The following is a 19,336-nucleotide window of genomic DNA, read 5'->3' as shown; positions in this document are numbered from 1 at the left end:
GTCTGGCCAGGAATGAGGAGATAAAAATTTGGGCCAGGCAAGTGATTTGTGCAGGGACTTTCTATCGGATTCAGAATTTGTGTTTGATTCAACTTCTTGTAACAGTTACTTACCATAAATAGGGTAGGTTCACAAAACCCTAGGAGAGTCATGATTGATCTTAACCACTTGCTTTCCTAGCCGTTATAGTTTTGCGGCTATAAATATCCTGCTTATTATTCCGTATGTCTTCACATTCCAATCTCTAATTTTCTTCTTTCTCTTTCTAAAAAATTCTCTCTTTGTAAAAAATTCATTTCCCAGAAAAATAATATATGGCTGGTGGCAGGAGAAAGACAGCAGCTTCAAAAGCTCCTGCTGAGGTTGAAAAAGTTCCTGTTGAAGTTGAAATGGTTTCTGCTGAGGTTGAGGGGGTCCCTGATGTCATCCCTGAGGATGATGTGGTGGAGGTTGTTCCTCCTCCAGAGATTCTGTCTATGTCTTATAAGGGGGTTGAGTATTCTCCTAATAAGGCTTTGGCAGTCTCTTTCCATGAGGCTAATCAATTGAAACCTGCTTTTGAGCATTATATAAAGGGCAGGGGTCTCATTCCTCATGGGGCTGAAGTTTGGATTCCTGAGAATGGTCCTATCAGGGCTAATTGGAGTAGCCCGGGTTGGTTCTGTATTTTTGAGTGGGCTTTCAGGGGTGGTGGTAACTTCCCCTTTCTCCCTTTATGGCTGAGGTGATTAGGGCTATTAGGGTTCCTCCGTTTCAACTCATGCCAATGGTTTGGAAGATTGTCCATTCTATTGAGCATTTATGCTCTAAGCATAAGTTGGTTATTACCCTGGATGATTTTAAGAACGTCTATCACCTGAAGAGTCATTCTACTGGGAGGTTTAATTTTCGAGTCAGGTCAAAGATGGCTCACCTGATCACCAATTTTGATTCAGGGGATGATAAAGGCTGGGCTCAAACTTATATGTTTATCAAGGCTGACTCAATTGCCCCTGACCTGGACTATCTTAATTACCCAGCTGTTGAAGGAGGTAATCTTTCTTTCCTGCATTATTTTTTGGTTTGGTAATAATATTTTTTGGAGAGTTTACTTACTTTGCCCGTGCTTTCTTTTAGTAAATGACTGGGTGAATGATCCACGATCTTTGAGGGTCGGTGACCGGATAGCGGCGTTTATGGCGTTGCACGAAGAGGAGAGGGCTTGGCCTGTCTGTCTGGGGCAAGCTGCTATGCCTCGTTTTAAGAAGGCTAAGTTGAGCACTTATAAGCCTGTGAAGAGCACTAAGTTTCCAGGGGCATCTTCGTCGGGGAGTAAGTTCTTTTGCTTGTTTTGTCATTCTTTTCTGTATTGGATTCATGCTTATATTCTTTGATTTAGAAACTCGTCGTGCAGCTACCAGGGCTTCTGCCAGAATTGCTAGTTTTGGTCTGTCTTTGGTGAAGGCAGGGGTTTCTCAAATTACAGGGGAGAAGTCAAAGAGTAGTGAGGCAACGGGGAGTGATAGTCTTTGTTCAAATTCGGAATCATGGGGGGCTCGGTTGGTGTCGCATGAAAAGATTGTGGATGAAAGTGATCGTCCCGAGAAGAGGAAGAGAGTGGATGAGTCTTTGGGAGGAGTTCATGAGGTCGGGGAGTCGGGGCTCGTATGGATGAGGTCCGGTTGCTAAGGATCAAATTCAGGCTCAGGCTTTTGTGGTTGATGATCCTTATTTCAAGTACCAGGCAGAGGAAGTTTCTGCTCGTGCTTTGGCTGCTATGTATCGTTCCAGGGATTATGCTGCCAACCTGGTTACCATGCTTCAGGAGGTATATATTTTTTGTCTTTGTTTGTTGTGGGTTTTTGTGTGTGTTTTCTTTTTTGTGGCTTAGATGGGCATTTTCTTTTGTTTTTAGAATGTTAATGATGTCTTTGAGGAGTGCTGTCAACTGGAATCAGTCCATGGTCTAAAAAATGCCTTGGATTGGGAGGTACAAATCTTGAAGAAAGATGCTGACAAGTTTAAAGCTGATTTGGAGGTGTCCAAGGCTGAGAATCATTCGTTGAAGGAGGATAATGAGGCAGGGAAGGCTCGGTTCTTTGGTGGAGTCTCGCTAAGTGAAATCGCTCAGGGATGCCTTGAAAGCTCTTCAGGCTAAGTTTGATATTGCCCAGGAAGAATTGAAGGCTGAAAAACAAAGGCTATGTAGGAGCGATTAAAGGTAAATGAGGAGTTGGTGAGAGAGGGATGAGGTTCGGGCCGGTATAAAGATGCTTTGCATTGTATTTCTTTGGCAAGGGTCGTGTGGATGCTATGAAAGAGCCTGCTTTGAGTCGCCTTTTGGAATCCCGATCGGGGAATTGGCCGATCTCAATATCACTTATCCTGAGCTTTGTAAGTTGCATGCTGACGAGGAGGTAGACTCTCCTCCATCCAAAGGGAAAAACAAGTGATGGTGAAGGAGATGAAGAAGAGGAGGTCACTGATGAGGGGATTGGTTCTACTACTGTGTCCAAGGTGGGCTAGTTTGATTTTTTCTGTTTGTGGGATTTTGTGTTGTTTTGGCCTATTCAGGGGGGGGATGTTCCCTGAACAAATAATTTAGGATTTGTTTTGTTTTTGTTGGCTTTGCCTGGATAAACGGTGTGTTCTTCCTGCCTGGGAGGGGTGTATTCTTGGGTAGGTTTTAATATATATATCCTTTCCTTGATTTTCTTCTTTTTTTTTGATCGGGATTTGTACCTGTACATTCATGTGATATTATTTTTGTTAGAGTAATGCCTGTCAGGAGGGCTTATGGCCCTCATTCCTGTGTTTATAGGAAATGGTGGCTTTATCTGCCTGTCGGAGGGCTTATAAGAATGAGGGTGGTTGCCGGTCGGGAGGGCTTATGGCCCTCGGCTGTCAGAGGGGCTTTTTTGACAAGTACTATGGTCTATTCCACCTTTGTACTTGTCTTTTTATCTTGAGCTCGTTTATTTTTCGAGTTAGGCGGGCGGTGCCAAATTAGAGCATTTTTAGAAATGCTATTCAGGGTTGGGTGGAGTGGCCTCAATCCCGAACATTTGCTTAAGTCTAAAGTGTAACATATAATAAGTGAAAAGAAGGCGTAAAACAAGTTTTCAGGATTTGAAATAAAGTTTTGGGTAAAATTAAAAATAACATGTAAGCAACTTAGCACATAGCAGGTATGAAATAGTTTTAAGTGGTAACTTAGCACATAGCAGGTATGGAATTTAGCACATGTATATAGGGTGGGTGATTTTACCTGCTTCTCAGATATGAAATAGTTTTAAGTGGGAAATGTTCCAAGATCTGGGGATCATTTCTCCTTCCAAAGTTTGTAGCCTGTAAGCTCCTTGTCCCACTATTGAATCAATTAAGTACGGGCCTTCCCATGTAGGGGCTAGTTTGCCTGCGTTCTTTTCTTTGGTGTTGGAGAAAACTTTCCTTAGTACCAGGTCTCCTTCTTTGAATACTCTGATGTTGACATTCTTGTTGTAACTTCACGCTCTTGCTGTTGGTAGGCGGCTATCCCGACTTTGGCGCATCTCTCGTTCTTGTTAAGAGTAGGTTATCTTGTAATAGGGGCTGTTCTCTTCTATTGTGTTCAGGCTGATCCGGTAGTTGGCACATGAATTTCTGCTGTATTCTTTGCTTGCCCATAGACCAGGGAATATGGTGTCTGGCCTGTGGTTGTTTTGGGTGTGGTCCTGTCAGCCCATAGGACTAGGGGGAGCTCTTCTGCCCATCTTCCTTTTCTTCTTTTCGACTTTTTCTTCAGCAACGATTACTACTTTGTTGCTTGATTACGCTTGGCCGTTGGCTTTAGGGTAGCCTGGTGTAGATGTGACTAGATTGATATTCCATTGTGCACGAAATTAGCATTCTTTTTCCCACAAATTGTGTTCCATTATCACAGACTATTTCTAAAGGTATTCCATATCTGCATATGATGTTCCTTTTGATAAATGATATGACATCTTTTTCTTTGACTTGCCTATAAGAGTCTCCTCTATCCATTTGGAAAAGTAGTCATCATTGCTAGCATGAAGACTTTCGTCCGGCGCCGAGGTAGCTTCCCTACTATGTCCATGCCCCATTTCATAAATGGCCAAATAGAGATGGAATGTAGTAGTTCTGATGGTTGATGGATATAAGGGGAATGGATTTGACAAGCTTCACATTTTGAGTCATGCTATGCTATGCGATCGACTCTCGGGGTTGGCCGAAGTAGCCATGTCCCGAGAATTTTGCTTGCCAGGCTCCTTCCACCTTTATGAGTTCCGCAAGATATCCATTATGTATGTCTTCTATGACCTGGCTGGCTTCATTTGGTTCCGTGCAACGTAAGTAAGGTCCAGTCTGAGACTTTTTAAACAAGGTGTTATTTATAATGGTATAAGTGGATGCTTTGATTTTCAGGGCCCTTGCTTCGTTTTTATTTGTAGGGAGTATCCCTTGTAGGAACCAATCATAGTAAGGTTTAGTCCAGGAATTTGTATCTTCCTGGATAGGGCAAATTTGTTCGAGCCTTTCTATGGTTGGTTCCAGCAGTGGACGATGGGTATTTTGTCAAACACAAAGCAGGGTGAAATTTGATCCCAGGCTGGCTAGGGCATCCGCCTGGGTATTTAGGTCCCTTGGTATTTGGTCAATGTCAAAGGTTCTGAATTTTTGCAAAGGTTTTTGACATATTCCAAATAGAGTATCATCTTTGAATCTTTTGCAAAGATATACTCCTTTAACTTGATTGGAAATTAAGAGAGAGTCAATTTTTACCTTGAGGTTTGCTACACCGAGTTCTATACATACCTTTAATCCAAAGAATCGTGGCTTCATATTCACCTCATTATTCGTGGCTTTGAACTCACAACTAATAGCCTGTGCAATCAGGTCTCCCTGTGGTGATTTTAGGACTAATCCTAGGCCAGTGCCTTTCATATTTGTTGCCCCATCTACATGGAGAGTCCATTCCTGGTCTGTTTTTTGGGTGTCAAGAAGATTGACCTCTTTTATGAGGTCTGGTTCTAGGGTAGGACTGAATTCAGCCACGAAGTCTGCTAATGCCTGAGATTTAATTGCCGTCCTGGGTTCAAAGGTTATATCATAGGTCTTTGATTTGTCTTGACCATTTTGCCATTCTGCCGATAACTCGGGCTTTCTCGGACGCATTTGATAGGCAAGTTGGTTCTTACAACGATTGGGTGGCTTTCAAAATAAGGTCGAAGTTTAGTGCAGGACATTACTAAAGCAAGTACATATTTTTCAAGTAGGCCATACCTGGTTTCTGCATCTAGGAGACTTTTACTTACATAGTAGACTGGATGTTGTTGGCCATCAATTTCTTTGGTCAGGACTCCACTTACTGCTGTTTCTGTGACAGATAGGTAGACCGTCAGGGGTTCTCCTTTGTCTGGTTTGGCAAGTAGCGGAGGTGTAGTCAGGTATGTTTTGAGCTCCTGGAAGGCTGACTCGTGTTCAGGCAACCATTTGAATGTTTTGTTCTTCCTGAGTAGGTCATAGAATGCCTTGCATCTTACTGATGATCTGGAAATGAATCTATTCAGGGCTGCAACTCGTCCTGTCAGTTTTTGAATATCTTTGACTGACTTGGGGGATTCCAGTTCTAGTATGGCTCTTATTTGTTCTGGGCTAGCTTCTATTCCTCTTTTGGTCACCATGTACCCCAGAATTTTCCGAGGATACCCCGAAATGGCATTTGGATGGGTTGAGTTTCATATTGAAATCTTCTAGGATTTTAAAGGTCGTTTCCAAGTCCCCGACATGATCTTGACTTTCTTTGATTTAACTACCATGTCATCAATATAGACTTCCATGGTGTCCCCTATTTGGTCTTTAAACACCGTGTATTGACCAAGCATTGGTATATTGCCCCGCATTTTTCGGCCAAAGGGCATTCTTTGTGTGCAAGATATATGCCCCTTTCCGTGATAAATGCAAGATGTTCCCGATCGATGAGTGCATCTTGATTTGGTTGAATCCACTTGAGGCATCCATGAATGTCGAGTTCGTGTCTGCTGTAGCATCCACCATTGCGTCTATGTGTGGGAGTGGAAATGGGTCTTTTGGACAGGCTTTATTGAGGTCTGTGTAATCTACACAAACTCTCCACTTGCCATTCTTCTTTTGAACCACCACTACGTTGGCTAGCCAGCTAGGGTACATGACTTCTCTTATCATCCCCATGTCCAATAGTTTGTCTACTTCTTCATTAATGATAGCATGTCTTTCAAATGCAAACTTTCTTCTTTTCTGTTGGGACGGGCTTATAAGACTCATCAACATTTAGTTTATGTGTAATAATATTGGCATCTATTCCGGTCATATCAAAATGTGACCAGGCAAAACATGAATATTTACCTCTAAGAAAATTTACTAATTACGGCCTGATATGATCGGGGACATCGATCCTACCAAGACGTGCACAGTCGGGTACTCGGGGTCTAAAATTACTTGATCGATTTCCATTTTGGTTTCGCCACATGAGTTGTCCCGACAGAATCTTTGTAATTGCTAGGCGAGGACTTACCTGTCTTGGAAGGCTTCATGACTCAAGATAACATTCCTGGGCAGATTTTTGTTCACCTTTAATGGTTGCTACTCCCCATTCTGTTGGTATTTTGATGCATTGGTGATAGGTGGAGGGTATGGCTCTTACGTTGTGGATCCATGGTCTTCCCAATATGGCATTATAGGATGACAGGCAGTCCAGGACTCCAAATCTTTCATATGAAGATACTCCTTCCACATATGTGGGCAGGTGTATTTCTCCCAGTGTGTTTCTTGTTTCTCCACTGAATCCTACTAGGACATTAGACTTCTTTATGATTTGGCTTTCATCAATCTTCATTGCTTTAAGGACATCAAGCATGATCGGGTTTATCAACGCCTCCATCTACCAGGATTCTCATGACACGTGCAGTTCCTATTTGCATGGTGATTACCAGGCTGTCATGGTGGAGGTCCGGAATGCCCTGCATATCGTTGTCGTCAAAAGTAATTTGAGGTAAATTGATAGATTTAAAAGGAGATTTCATTTTTGACTCCTGGCAATTTTCTTAGCAAATTTGAACCGGTCAGTCGCCACAAATTTTCGATCCTCCATTGATGAATTTGACTTCATAAATGGGTGGTGCAGGGGGTAGGTCACGCTGTTGCCTTTCTGTGTTTCTTCTTGTTCATCATCTTCCCTGTTCTTTGTTTGCATCAAGTCTTTCGGTATCCTTTCTTTAGCAGGGTAAGCCACTTGTCTCCGTAATCCCAGGCATTCTTCTGTTGTGTGACCTATGTCCATGTGAAATTCACACCACCTGGTGGTGTCCTTTCTTGAGTTGGGGTTGTCTGACTTCTTTGGCCACTTGACAATGTCTCCCATATGGTCAAGCCTCTTGATTAATCCTGCAATGTCAACAGAGAAGTTATATTCCTGGACAGGAGGATAAGTATAGGAGTTACCTCATTGTTCATGTGTATAGTTGACTTCGATCCACGGGTCTTGTGTAGGGAGATGGCCTGGAACTGCTTCCTTTGTTGTTAAAGCTTTTCCTGTTGGTTTTGTCATATCCTGAGTTGTTGTCGATATTATACGCCTTGTAGCCTTTGTCTTCCTCCACCTGATATAGCCTATGGCTAATGCTTGGACATCTTCAAAGGTATGACAGGCTTCATGGTCATTTCATCGTAGAAGTCACATCCGGGGGTAGCCCTTGCCTGAAAGCTTCAACGGCCGTTCCAACATCACATCTGGGGATTGAGACTTTTTCTTTGTTGAATCTTGTCATGTATGATCGATGGATTCTCCAGGCTTCGTTTAACTCTGTACAGTCACTGGATCTCTTTTCTAGTTCCTGCTGCTGCAAACCGATGATTGAAAGAATTGACCAGGTCGACAAAAGGACTTGATGCTTCCATTTGGCAGGTTTGTGTACCATTGCAAGGCAGTCCATTCGAGTTGTTCCAAATCCCTTACATATGCATACTTGACGTAGTTCATCGGGAATTGATGTTTTGAAAGATCCTTTGCTTGTAATAGGCAACATGGTTTTGTGGATCAGTGGTTCCATCATAGATTCTCATTGAGGGAATCACAAATTTCTTTGGCAGGTCTATCTTTGCTATTTCATCCACGAAGGGTGAATCGGCATAGCTTTCTGGATTTGCTTCTTCAATTGGGGTAGGAACTCCTGGGATCTTTTCAAATCTCTCGTGAAGTTTTTGGATTTCCTGGAGCATAGCCATCATAATGGCCGTGTTAGTCTGATCTTGGAGTTCTTGATTTTGGAGTTCTCCTGAGTCCATTTCTTCTCCTGCTTTGGATTTTGATGGAGTTGGAGTACCAATATTGGAGAAGTCAATGTTCCTTATGATGGAGGAGAATGGTGTGCCAGGCTGGACTTTCAATTTTGATCCTGAAGCTTTTTCTCCCAGCTGTATCTTTAGGCTGGATTCTGATTCTTTCAATTTTGCCACTTCACTTCACTGGATCATTTTTTGTTTCGATTATTCCATCTCCAACAATCTTGTTGTTTGGCGCCTAATTGTTGCTCAATGCTATCTCCTGCCATTTTTTCTTAGTTTTTTGTGGTATTTGATGGTGGGCTTTTGATTATTTTTGAGTTAGATGCCCCACGGTAGGCGCCAATTGTTTTGGCAGGATTTTTATTGATCTAGAGCGTTCTGCCAGGGATTTATATGTAGGGTGATCTAACTCGAATAACTTGCCTGATTGGTATAATTAAATGTAAAACAAACTAATAAATAATGACACAAGGATTTATACGTGGAAAAACCACGGGAATAAGGGAAAAAACCACGGGCACCAAGCCGGAGTGATTGTTACTATGATTCTCGGATAGCCCGACAGTATTGTTATATCGGGCGTGATGAGCGAATATATTGCTTAAGAATACAAAGAATATGAGTAAAAGTGATGGTCTTTCAGATAATCCTTCTTGTCTTCTCTTCCTTTCTATTTATAGGTGGTTGCTTCCAATTGTCTTTGTGCTTAGTTTAGGTTTTCCCCTGGTAAATAGGGAGTGTGCCCTATTTACCCGGAGATGGTTGCTTCTTTCTTAGCCGTTGCTTTGATTGCTCCCTATATCTTTGCTTTCTGGAATTGGTCTTCCTTTTTGTAGGGAACATATATAAAACTGCACTTTTGTTGCCTGCGAGTAGCTGGTGCTTTTCCTTTTCGTGTGCTTTGGTTATCTTTCGCCTGTCTTCTATCAACTCCTGCTTGGTGCCTATCCGTGTTGAAGTAATGCCTGATTTTAGATATCTTTTGCCTGGAAGTTGTCCTTGGCTGTTACTTGGGCTATACCTGATCAGGCAGGATAATTTAGGGCCCAACAGTTATCATGTTCTTCTTAGCAATCTCTAGTGTAGTTTATATCAATCAAATCTCTCTTTAATCTTGTAATTAACTTTTATTCAAGTCTTAATACAAATCTCATTTCCTTAATCTCTCTTTTGTTCATCTTTCATTTTGGGTAATTGAAGATTATTTGGGTTATCATTGGGAGATTGACAACCTTCCAATCAATCATCAAGTACTTCTATTATTCTTTGCTTTATTATTGGAATCATTAGTAGGTATAATTCTCTTAATCCCTTTTAATTATTGTTAATTATCTTTATTTATTCATCATGTTTTACTTTGTTGGTATGATTGACAACCTTGCTAGCATGTTCAACATGATAATGAGTGAGTAGTTTACTTAGCTAGGGTTAATGGGTAATTAGGGGAAACCAACATGGGGGATGATTCATGCTTAAATTAATATGTTTTCATAGTTTATTTTATTTCTTGTTGTGATCTCAACTTATGCACATGTTATGTTTGATGAAATGCGAGCCTATGAATCCTTGCATTTTTTACCCATCACCTATCTTTTCGATGAGACTTGTAAGACATAAACCAACTCGAGTCTCATTAGACCATGCATATAGTTGAGTAGGGAAGATTAAGTCGACTTGTAGGTGTTGTACAATCTAATCGATTCGGCTCCGGGACCCAAACTTTCCTAGGATTGTAAGATATAAACCAACTCGATCCATCACAACAATAATTGCTTGCTTATAATTTGAGAATATGTTTGTATGATCAATTCCCATGAATCCCCTATGACCCCATGACACTCTAGTGCCTTTTATCAATTGTTTACATCCCTTTTTAATCATCTTGCTTGTTTACTTTTATTGCTATTTAGTTTAGTGATCTTCTATTCAAACCCCAAATTGTGACACCCCTAGACACCACTAGTTGCAATTGAAAATCTCATCTCAATTCCCGTCCCTTGGGATTCGACCTTTACTTGCCTCTTTACTAATTGTAGATTTGTTTGTGAAGTTATAAATTGTGTTTTGGTCTAGGTGCTCCTAACGACAAGTACCGAAAACTAAACCTCCAAGTGAGTCCGACCAGTCGTCCCCTCTCTACCATGCACAAAAGTGGATTCGATGGGAAAGGGATCAATAGAACTTGAGTTTCATATGGGAGTTTTCTTTTGTTGTTGTTTTTCCCCCCAATTTCTTGTGGCATATAACAATTGAGAATACTTTCTTTTTGCCATTTCTTTTGATGTTTGGTATTTTAATACTTGACAATTTCAACTTTTCTTTGCATTTCTTTTGAACATTTTCAAAGTCACCCCATTTGTAGTGAGGGTGCTTATATTTGAAGTATTAGGAGTCTATTCTTGCTCCTCTTTTCGTTTGATGCAATTTGCAAACTTTTTGACTTTTCATTTCATTTCTTGAACTCAAATTTTGAACAATTTTTGTGCCCATTCCCTTTGATGACAAAATGTGGTAGAATATGGATGATAGATGCATGGTTTCAAGGGTCACCTTGAAATAAACGGTAGCTAAGGAGTTATCACACCACAAGGTACTCTTGCTTAGGTCTTAATCCATGGGTTAAAGGATACTAGTATGACACATCCTAGGGTGTTTTACAAGTATTCTAACAAACAAAGTCTTAAGAAGAAAAAGCATCTACAAGGGCCTATATACACTTGTCAAGTTTCCCAAATAGACGGTTCACAAAATTTTTCTAACATGCAAACTACATGCCATGATGCAACTAACATTTATACATCTTAATGCATATGCTTCTACCAACTAATATGCCAAATAATCTAAATGCAATCCTAAATTCACATTGTTTATACCGCATCAATCAAAATAAAACCACATAGTCATTAACATAAAGAGGAAAAAGGAGATTGGAAAGATCATACCATGCGGTCTTCTATATCCTCATGTCTCGGATGTGGCGTAGTCAATCAATGTGAACAAGGATGAACAAACACAATATATACAAACAATATATACAAGACTACACTACAAAGGAAATGAACATGTTTTTGGATTTTTGGATTTTTTAATTTTTTTGTATTTTGTTTTAATGAAATTAAAGGACATATTTTTGTATTTTTCAAAAATTTTCGATTTTTATCATTTTTGTTTTAAAAGGTCAAGTTAGAGTTTCCCATCCCCACACTAGTATGGGCATTGTCCTCAATGGCCAATACGATAGGAAATTATGCAATTTACATGAATATGCATGATTTCTAAACTAAATGCAAACTATACTAAACTACACTACATGAAACATGTATTTTTGTTATGGTGGAGATCATAATTTAGATTAGCTCTCAATGCATATGCATAAACTTCCCCAAACCAAAATAGACACTTTTTCTAATGTCAAAAATTTTGGGGGAGTTCATGCACATAAAATGCAATGCATGAAACTAAAATTTGTCATTTTGGATTTTGAAAGTTGGGAACAATAAAAATGAACACTTCAATGAAGCCAAGGTGTTAGTCCTCTAATGTTGCTAGGACTCCACAAAATAATCAAGATAAAATAAAAACAAGAGAAGTAGACAAACCATAAAGGAGGTGTAAGAATGTAGGAGCCTCCAAAAGTTTGCTAGTCCTCACCCATCGTGTCATCATCATCATCATCATCATCATCAACTTCCTTACTTGAGGCATCATCAACCTCCATGGATGTGGAGTCATGTCTACTCTCACTTTCACTCTCTTGTTCTTCCTCACTTTCCTCTTCTTCTTGAACCTCTTCATCTTCACCTTCTTGGTTACCACTCTCATCAACAACCATCACCTCTCCACCCGGTCTACCACCACTAGAAGTGCTAGGAAAGAATACCTCCTTATCCGCCCAACTAGGCAAGGGACAAGATGGATCGAGAAGTCCTTGCCTAGCAAGATGTAGGAGGGGCGGATATTGTGCCTTGTAAGCATCAACTTTATCATTGTAAGCTTGTTTATGCATTTCCTTCATTAGTAGAGTCAAGTAATCATTTTCCGCCTTGGCATTTTTGGGGTTGAACTCGTGGTAGTCAAATGGATAAGGTGGGGTGATAATGGAAGAGGAGGTCTCGACAACTTCTTCCCCTTGGTGTTGAATGATGTATTCGGTCTCTTCGGAGAGTGGGAGAAGGTAATTCGGTCTATGAACATTCAAGCGGAAAATTTTGCTAGGCAATGTGAAGGATCTAGTTTCATTCGTCAACCACCCAAATTTGTTATCAAGAGTATCATTCTTGACCCATTTGAACTTTAGAATCATGGTGGGCAAATCGATAAGATGGCCTCCTTTTACCGGTGTATAAGTGTTATTCTTGTTGAAATCCCGGTTAAAATGCTTAGCCAAATAGGGAACTAATCCTCCATTGGTAATAAAGGTCGTGCCTTCTTTGCCACAATCAACATTAAGCCATCGATCAATTAAAAGTCGTAAAGCATTGTATGGCTTGGTAAACTCTCTCCCAATGTTCAAAGCCAACTCAAGAAGAATAAAATCAAGTTTGGTAATATGATTTGTGCCTTTCCTAGCTATCAAAGTATTCCCAATGACTTTATGCCATACTCTAATGCTCGTATGATGGACTAAGAGAGCACGACAATCATGATAAGATACGAATTTCTTTTCGAAAATGGCCATCCAAAGAGGAGCGGGGTCATACTTGGTAGGCTTCTTTGTGTATTTCGGGCTATTACTAAGGCCAAATATCTTACCAATTTTGTCATAAGACAATTTTCCATCAACATTCTCGAGACGAAACTCAATATTGGTTAGGGTCTCCACCTTGGTGACTTTCAAAGAGCTCAAAAACTCTAAGGTGAGGGAGGAGTATGTCAATTCTTGCATTGCGAACAATTTACTCAACCCCATAGACTTGAAAAAGGTCTTAGTTTGCTCAAGAACACCCAATTTTGACAATGCATCTTCACAAATGAACTTAGTAGGCATGATGACTTTCTTAGCAAAAAGAATAAATTTCTTCCTATGGGAGTCGGAAGTAAAAATTACCTCCGGATAATCGGCTAATTGTTCAATGACCGGAGTAGTAGAAGTAGTAACTTCCATAGGAGAATTTTGTTCTTGAATCTCCAACCTTTTTTTTTTTTTATTTTTTTTTGGTAAAATGTGAGAGTATAATATATATAAAAAATTGGAGTCAATTACATACTATCAAGGCAAGGCATTCAAAACTAGGTAAATTTTAAATTGCCTAACCAATCTAGCTCATGAGTAGTCATCCGACTCTTATCTCTTTCCCTTATTCTCTTCCTCATATCCTCACTCCAACCTTGCATTATGGACTACCAATGCCTTTGATGCTTGTTTAGCTTGAAGAGCTTGTTGCCTCTTAGAAATTGTCTTCTTTTGGGGTGCCTTGCTTCCACCTTTTGTTCTTGCCATACTCCTTTGCTTAGTAACACTAATGAAAGATTGAAATCTTCAATTTCTAGTAATGCCTAAATCGATTTGGTATAGATGAATGTTGCCTTGTATCCTAAAAATCGACTCAAAACTTGAAGATTTTGGTGTTTGAATCACTTGTTGTTGCTGAAGGGGTGATTTAATTTTGACTTTGAGGAAGTTTGGATTTTATTTGGTTGGTTTTGGTTGAGAAAATTGGTTTTTTTTGATGGAGAGGATGAGGGTTTTGGGGTTTTGGGGTTTTGGGTAGCGTCTGTGTTTGAAATAATGAAAATGAGTTGGGAAGGAGGGTTTAAAAGACCCGTTGGTTTTTGAATTGCAGAGGGAGACGAGCGGCTTCAGTATCGGGACGCTCGGATTCTTCAAGTTCTGGGTTCAGAGAAAAAAGACGCCATGGGACGAGCGGATTGCAGGAAGGACGAGCAGATTCCTGAGCTGAGACGAGTGTCTTTGGCTTAGGACGCTCGGATTCCTTTCCAGTGAAAAATCGCAAATTTTAGCAGTAAATAGACGAGCGTCTTTCCTCTTGGACGACCGTCCTGACTGAGACGAGCGGATTCCTTGCTGGGACGCTCGGATTCACAGTCAGACCCAAAAATATTTTCTGCAGCTTCACAAGACGAGCGTCTTATGCCTTGGACGCTCGGGTTCTTTCAAGACGAGCGAATTATCCCTCGAGCCGCTCGGATTCTTCCTCGACCACACGGATTCAGGTCCATCCGCGGGTGCTTCGTAACCCGTGTCATTTCATTCTTCAATTCTTGTGTTCTTCATTGTAGGGGTACTACAAAGGCATGAATAGCCTAGGCAATTGCTATCCCCATACTAAGGCAAAGTACTACACATCAATAAACTCATAAGTCCCTCCCTCACTTCTCTCAAAATGATGAAAATCTTGATCAAGGCATAAAAATGTAAATCCAAAAATGATAAAATGCAATACAATAATTGAAATGCAAGTTAGGGAGTTAGAATATTTACAAATGGTGGTTTAGGGAGGACTCCACCAAACTCTCATCCAATAATGAGATGTCAAGGGGGCATGTTCGAGGTGTTGTTGATGTTACTCAACACCTTGAAGAAGTAATCGAAAGCTTGTTCATTGTCATGATAAAGGTATTCAATAGACCTTTTCACTTGTTGTTCTCCATGATGGTCTTAGGCCATAGCATTACCAATATAGGGATTGAATATCTCTACAAACTCATCATCCCAAAGACCGCATACTTCGTCCACTTGATCACTAAAAATGTCTTGAGTTGATGAACACAACTCTCCTTCTTTCTTGCCTTGGCCAATATGGCCTTCTTCTTCACCTGTCATGGGTGAGCTTTTCAAGCTTTCAATATTGCAATTTCCTTGCTCTTTTATTGGAGCATCATCCATTTTCTTTTTCCATTGAAATGCCAACTTCTTCCTATCATCTTTCCGGCTATAGTGATCAACCATAAAACATGGCTCATACAATCGTGGAGCTCTCATAGTCTTGTCAAAATTGAAAGTGATGGTTTCATCTCCCACTTCAAGGGTGAGCTCTCCATGTTTTACATCGATCACCGCTCCCGCGATGTGCAAGAAAGGTCTTCCTAAGATAATAGGAATGTTGGAGTCGTCTTCCATGTCAACAATAACGAAATCCACCGGGATAAAGATTTTGCCAATTCTTACGGGAACATCTTCCCATACCCCTAAAGGTGTCTTTGTTGATCTATCCGCCATTTGAAGCGTGATGTTGGTGCATTTGAGTTCTCCCATTCCTAGCCTCTTACTTACCGAATATGGCATAACACTCACACTTGCCCCAAGGTCACATAGAGCTTTGTTGACCGTGGTGTCGCCAATAGTGCATGGAATGGAGAAACTTCCCGGATCCTTGAGATTTGGAGGTGAACTTCCTTGAAGAATAGCACTACTTAGTTTAGTAAAAGCAATAGTCTCAAGCTTCCGGATTGATTTCTTCTTTGTAAGGATATCTTTCATATATTTTGCATAGGCCGAAACATGATTGATTAATTCCATAAATGGAATTGAGACTTCTAAATTCTTCACAATCTCCATGAATTTTTCAAGTTGGTCATCAAACTTAGGCTTAGCTTGACGACTCGGGAATGGAAGTCTAATCACAATAGGCTCCTTTTCTTTGGCCTTCTCTTCATCCTTCTTTGAAACTTCTTGAATGGTGGGTTCTTCTTCATTAGAGTTTTCAACAACTCTTTCCTTGTCACTAGCATTCACAACATCTTCATCAACGGACTTCTTCGGCCCTTCATACCTTGTACCACTCCTCAAATGGATGGCACTCACCGATTCTTGTCTTGGGGGATTACCTTGAGGTGGTAATTGCCCCTTTTGTGTTTGTGAACTTGAAGATGCTAATTGAGACATTTGGGTCTCCAAAATCTTTGTGTGAGCTAGTATGTTGTTAATGGTGATGTCTTTTGCTTGGCTTTCCTTTTGCATTTGAGTGAAAAACTCTTGTTGGTTCTTTTGCATTTGCAGGACCGCTTTTTGAACATCAAAACCTTGGTCATTTGATTGAGTGTATGGAGTTTAATTTTGGAAACTTTGGTTTTGGTTGTAAAAGGGTCTTTGATTTTGGTTTCTCATTGGAGGTGGGGTGTATGTTGGTTGAGGGTTTTGAACATTTTGGCTTTTGTATGAGAGATTTGGATGGAATTTGGGGTTTTCATTGTAATAGTTGGAATAAGGGGTACCACTCTTGTATGCTTGAAAAGCATTCACTTCCTCACTTGTTTCCCTACATTCACTTTGGTAATGTCCCAAAGTTCCACAATTCTCACATATTCCACTTGGAATTGATGAAGATGCCACCATGGCATTAACATGTTGCTTAGGTTATTTGGAGGCTTCTTCAAGTTTAGCCATAGCCTTCTCAAACTTCAAATTAATGGTATCAATATGAGCACTAAGTTGAGCACCCAATTGAGTAATAGAGTCCACTTCATGTTTTCCTCCTCTAGTAGCCTCCAAGGTCTACTATATTATGAGTTATGGACCGCTATTTCCTCAATCTTGTTCGGTGTTTGATTATCGTCAACTTCGGTGAACATACGATTTGATCCCATGTTGAGAATGTTTCGGGAGTCTTCATAAAGACCATTCCAAAATTGTTGTACCAAGAACCACTCGCTAAGTCCATGATGAGGACATGAGCGACAAGTTCCTTTGAATCGCTCCCAAGCTTCATACAAAGATTCTTCGTCCCTTTGTTTAAACCTCGTGATTTGGGCTCTTAGCATGTTAGTCTTTTCCGTAGGGTAGAACTTTTTGTAGAAAGCAAGAGCCAATTTCTTCCAAGGGTCAATACCAATAGTAGACTTATCAAGACTCTTTAACCATTGTTTCACGGTACCAATCAAAGAAAAAGGAAATAAGACCCATCGAATTTGGTCTTGAGTAACTCCGGTTTGTGAAATCGCATCACAATAGTCACAAAAAGTCTCTATGTGAGAATGAGAGTCTTCACTAGGCATCCCCCCCAAATTGACTTCTTTCGACTTATTGGATAAATGAGGATTTTGCAATGAAATTACCGGTCAAGTGTTGTGGTGTGGAAGTACCATTGGGTAGGTTCTCCTCGGTTGGTACGGAATGTGATAAAAATTTAGGCATTGTGGGTTGATTTTGTGGTGGGTTTTGTGTTGGGTTCTCCTCTCCTTCTCTTGCAAAAGAGTTGATGAACTCAATATTGTTTGGTTGAATATCCACAATCTCACCAATACCTCTCAAAGTATTTCTAGCAAGTCTTCTATTGGTTGTCAAAGTTCTTTCAATTTCATGATCAATGGGTAACAAGTTACCTTGTGATCTTATAGACATGCAAAATATCAAACAACTTGAAAATAATTAGAACAAACCTTGAGGAGTTTTACTTCCCCAAGACAAAGAAAGATACAACTAAGAACAATCAAAGAAAATCAAATCAAGTTAACACCGTCCCCGGCAACGGCGCCATTTTTGGTCAGACTATCGTTTTCGGTTACTTGTCGTTAGGAGCACCTAGACCAAAACAATATTTATAACTTCAAAAACTACTCTAATATTAGTAAAGAGGTAAGTAAAGGTCGGATTCCAAGGGACGGGTATTGATGTAGGATTTTCAATTGCAAGTAGTGGTGTCTAAGGGTGTCACAATTTAGGTTGAGATAAGAAGATCACTAAACTAAATAACAATGTAAATAAACAAGCAAGATGATTAAAATGAGATGTAAACAATTGATTAAAAGCACTAGGGTGTCATGGGTTCATAGGGGATTCATGGGAATTGATCATACAAACATATTCTCAAATTATAAGCAAGGAATTATTGTTGTGATAGGATCGAGTTGATTTATATCTTACAATCCTAGGAAGGTTTGGGTCCCGGAACCGAATCGATTAGATTGTACAACATCTACAAGTCGACTTAATCCTCCCTACTTAACTATATGCATGGTCTAATGAGACTCGAGTTGGTTTATGTCTTACAAGTCTCATTGAAAATGTAAGTGATGGGTAAAAAAATGTAAGGATTCATAGGCTCGCATTTCATCAAACATAACATGTGCATACGTTGAGATCACAACAAGCAAGCAAATAAATTGTGTGAACATATTAGATTAAGCATGAATCATCCCCCATGTTGGTTTCCCCTAATTCCCCATTAACCCTAGCTAAGGAAACTACTCACTCATTATCAAGTTTAACATGCTAACAAGGTTGTCAAACATATTAACAAAGCAAAACATGATGAATGAATGGAAATGATTAACAATAATTAAAACAAGGGTTAAGAGAATTATACCTAATGATGATTCCAAAATAATAAGCAAAGAATAATAGAAGTACTTGATGAATGATTGGAAGGTTGTCAATCCTCCAAATAAACCCCAAAAAATCTTCAATTACCCAAAATAAAGGATGAACAATAGAGAAATTAAGGAAATGAAATTTGTATTAATGTTTAATTAAAAGTTAATTACAAGATTAAAATGAGATTAGGAAAAACATAAATAATATTAAGGATTGGTTATAATCTAATTAGTACAATGGGGTATTTATAGTGAGGAATAGGTACATAAATTAGGGTTACTAAGGGCTTAAATGACGATTAAGACCCTTAAGAAAAGTTGAGGAAATGCTCCTCTCGAAGGAAGATGCTAGTCTCTTTTTTGCTAGTCTTTCAGAAATATGCGCACCCCCCGAGTGGAACAAGGAAGAGACGTGCTGTACTGGGTAGGAATCCGAGCGGCCAAGGGGTCGGGACGAGCGGATTGTGGCGGTGCAGGACGAGCGGACAGGGTGGTGGAACGCTCGGATTGTGGAGGTCTTGGACAAGCGTCCCGAGGCTGCGACGGGCGAATTGTAGTCCAGTAAGCTTCTTCCTCTTTTCTTCTTTTCTTCTTCCAACAATCCTCAAGGATCTTGTCGGAGATGCAAGGATCTTGTTCATCATTGCCCATATACTACATTATTTACATAAGCCTTCTAGTCTTGTCTTCACTTTGATGCTTGGTCATTAGATTCGATCAATTTAGCTCCATTTTGCCATGAAAATGCAAGGTTTGCACTCCT

General features: G+C 40.1%; 1 non-coding gene across 1 annotated transcript; it reads left to right on the top strand.

The window, feature by feature from the left end:
- Positions 1 to 16,915: 16,915 nt before the first annotated feature.
- LOC141593749 (small nucleolar RNA R71) lies at positions 16,916 to 17,022 on the top strand. The gene has a single exon (XR_012521816.1). It is a non-coding gene; the product is annotated as a small nucleolar RNA R71 (small nucleolar RNA).
- Positions 17,023 to 19,336: the final 2,314 nt, after the last annotated feature.

The sequence above is a fragment of the Silene latifolia genome, chromosome 7, assembly GCF_048544455.1.
Source record: "Silene latifolia isolate original U9 population chromosome 7, ASM4854445v1, whole genome shotgun sequence".
NCBI lineage: Eukaryota > Viridiplantae > Streptophyta > Magnoliopsida > Caryophyllales > Caryophyllaceae > Silene > Silene latifolia.
The sequence above is the reverse complement of the archived record's forward strand: the minus strand, read 5'-3'. Positions and strand labels throughout refer to the sequence as shown.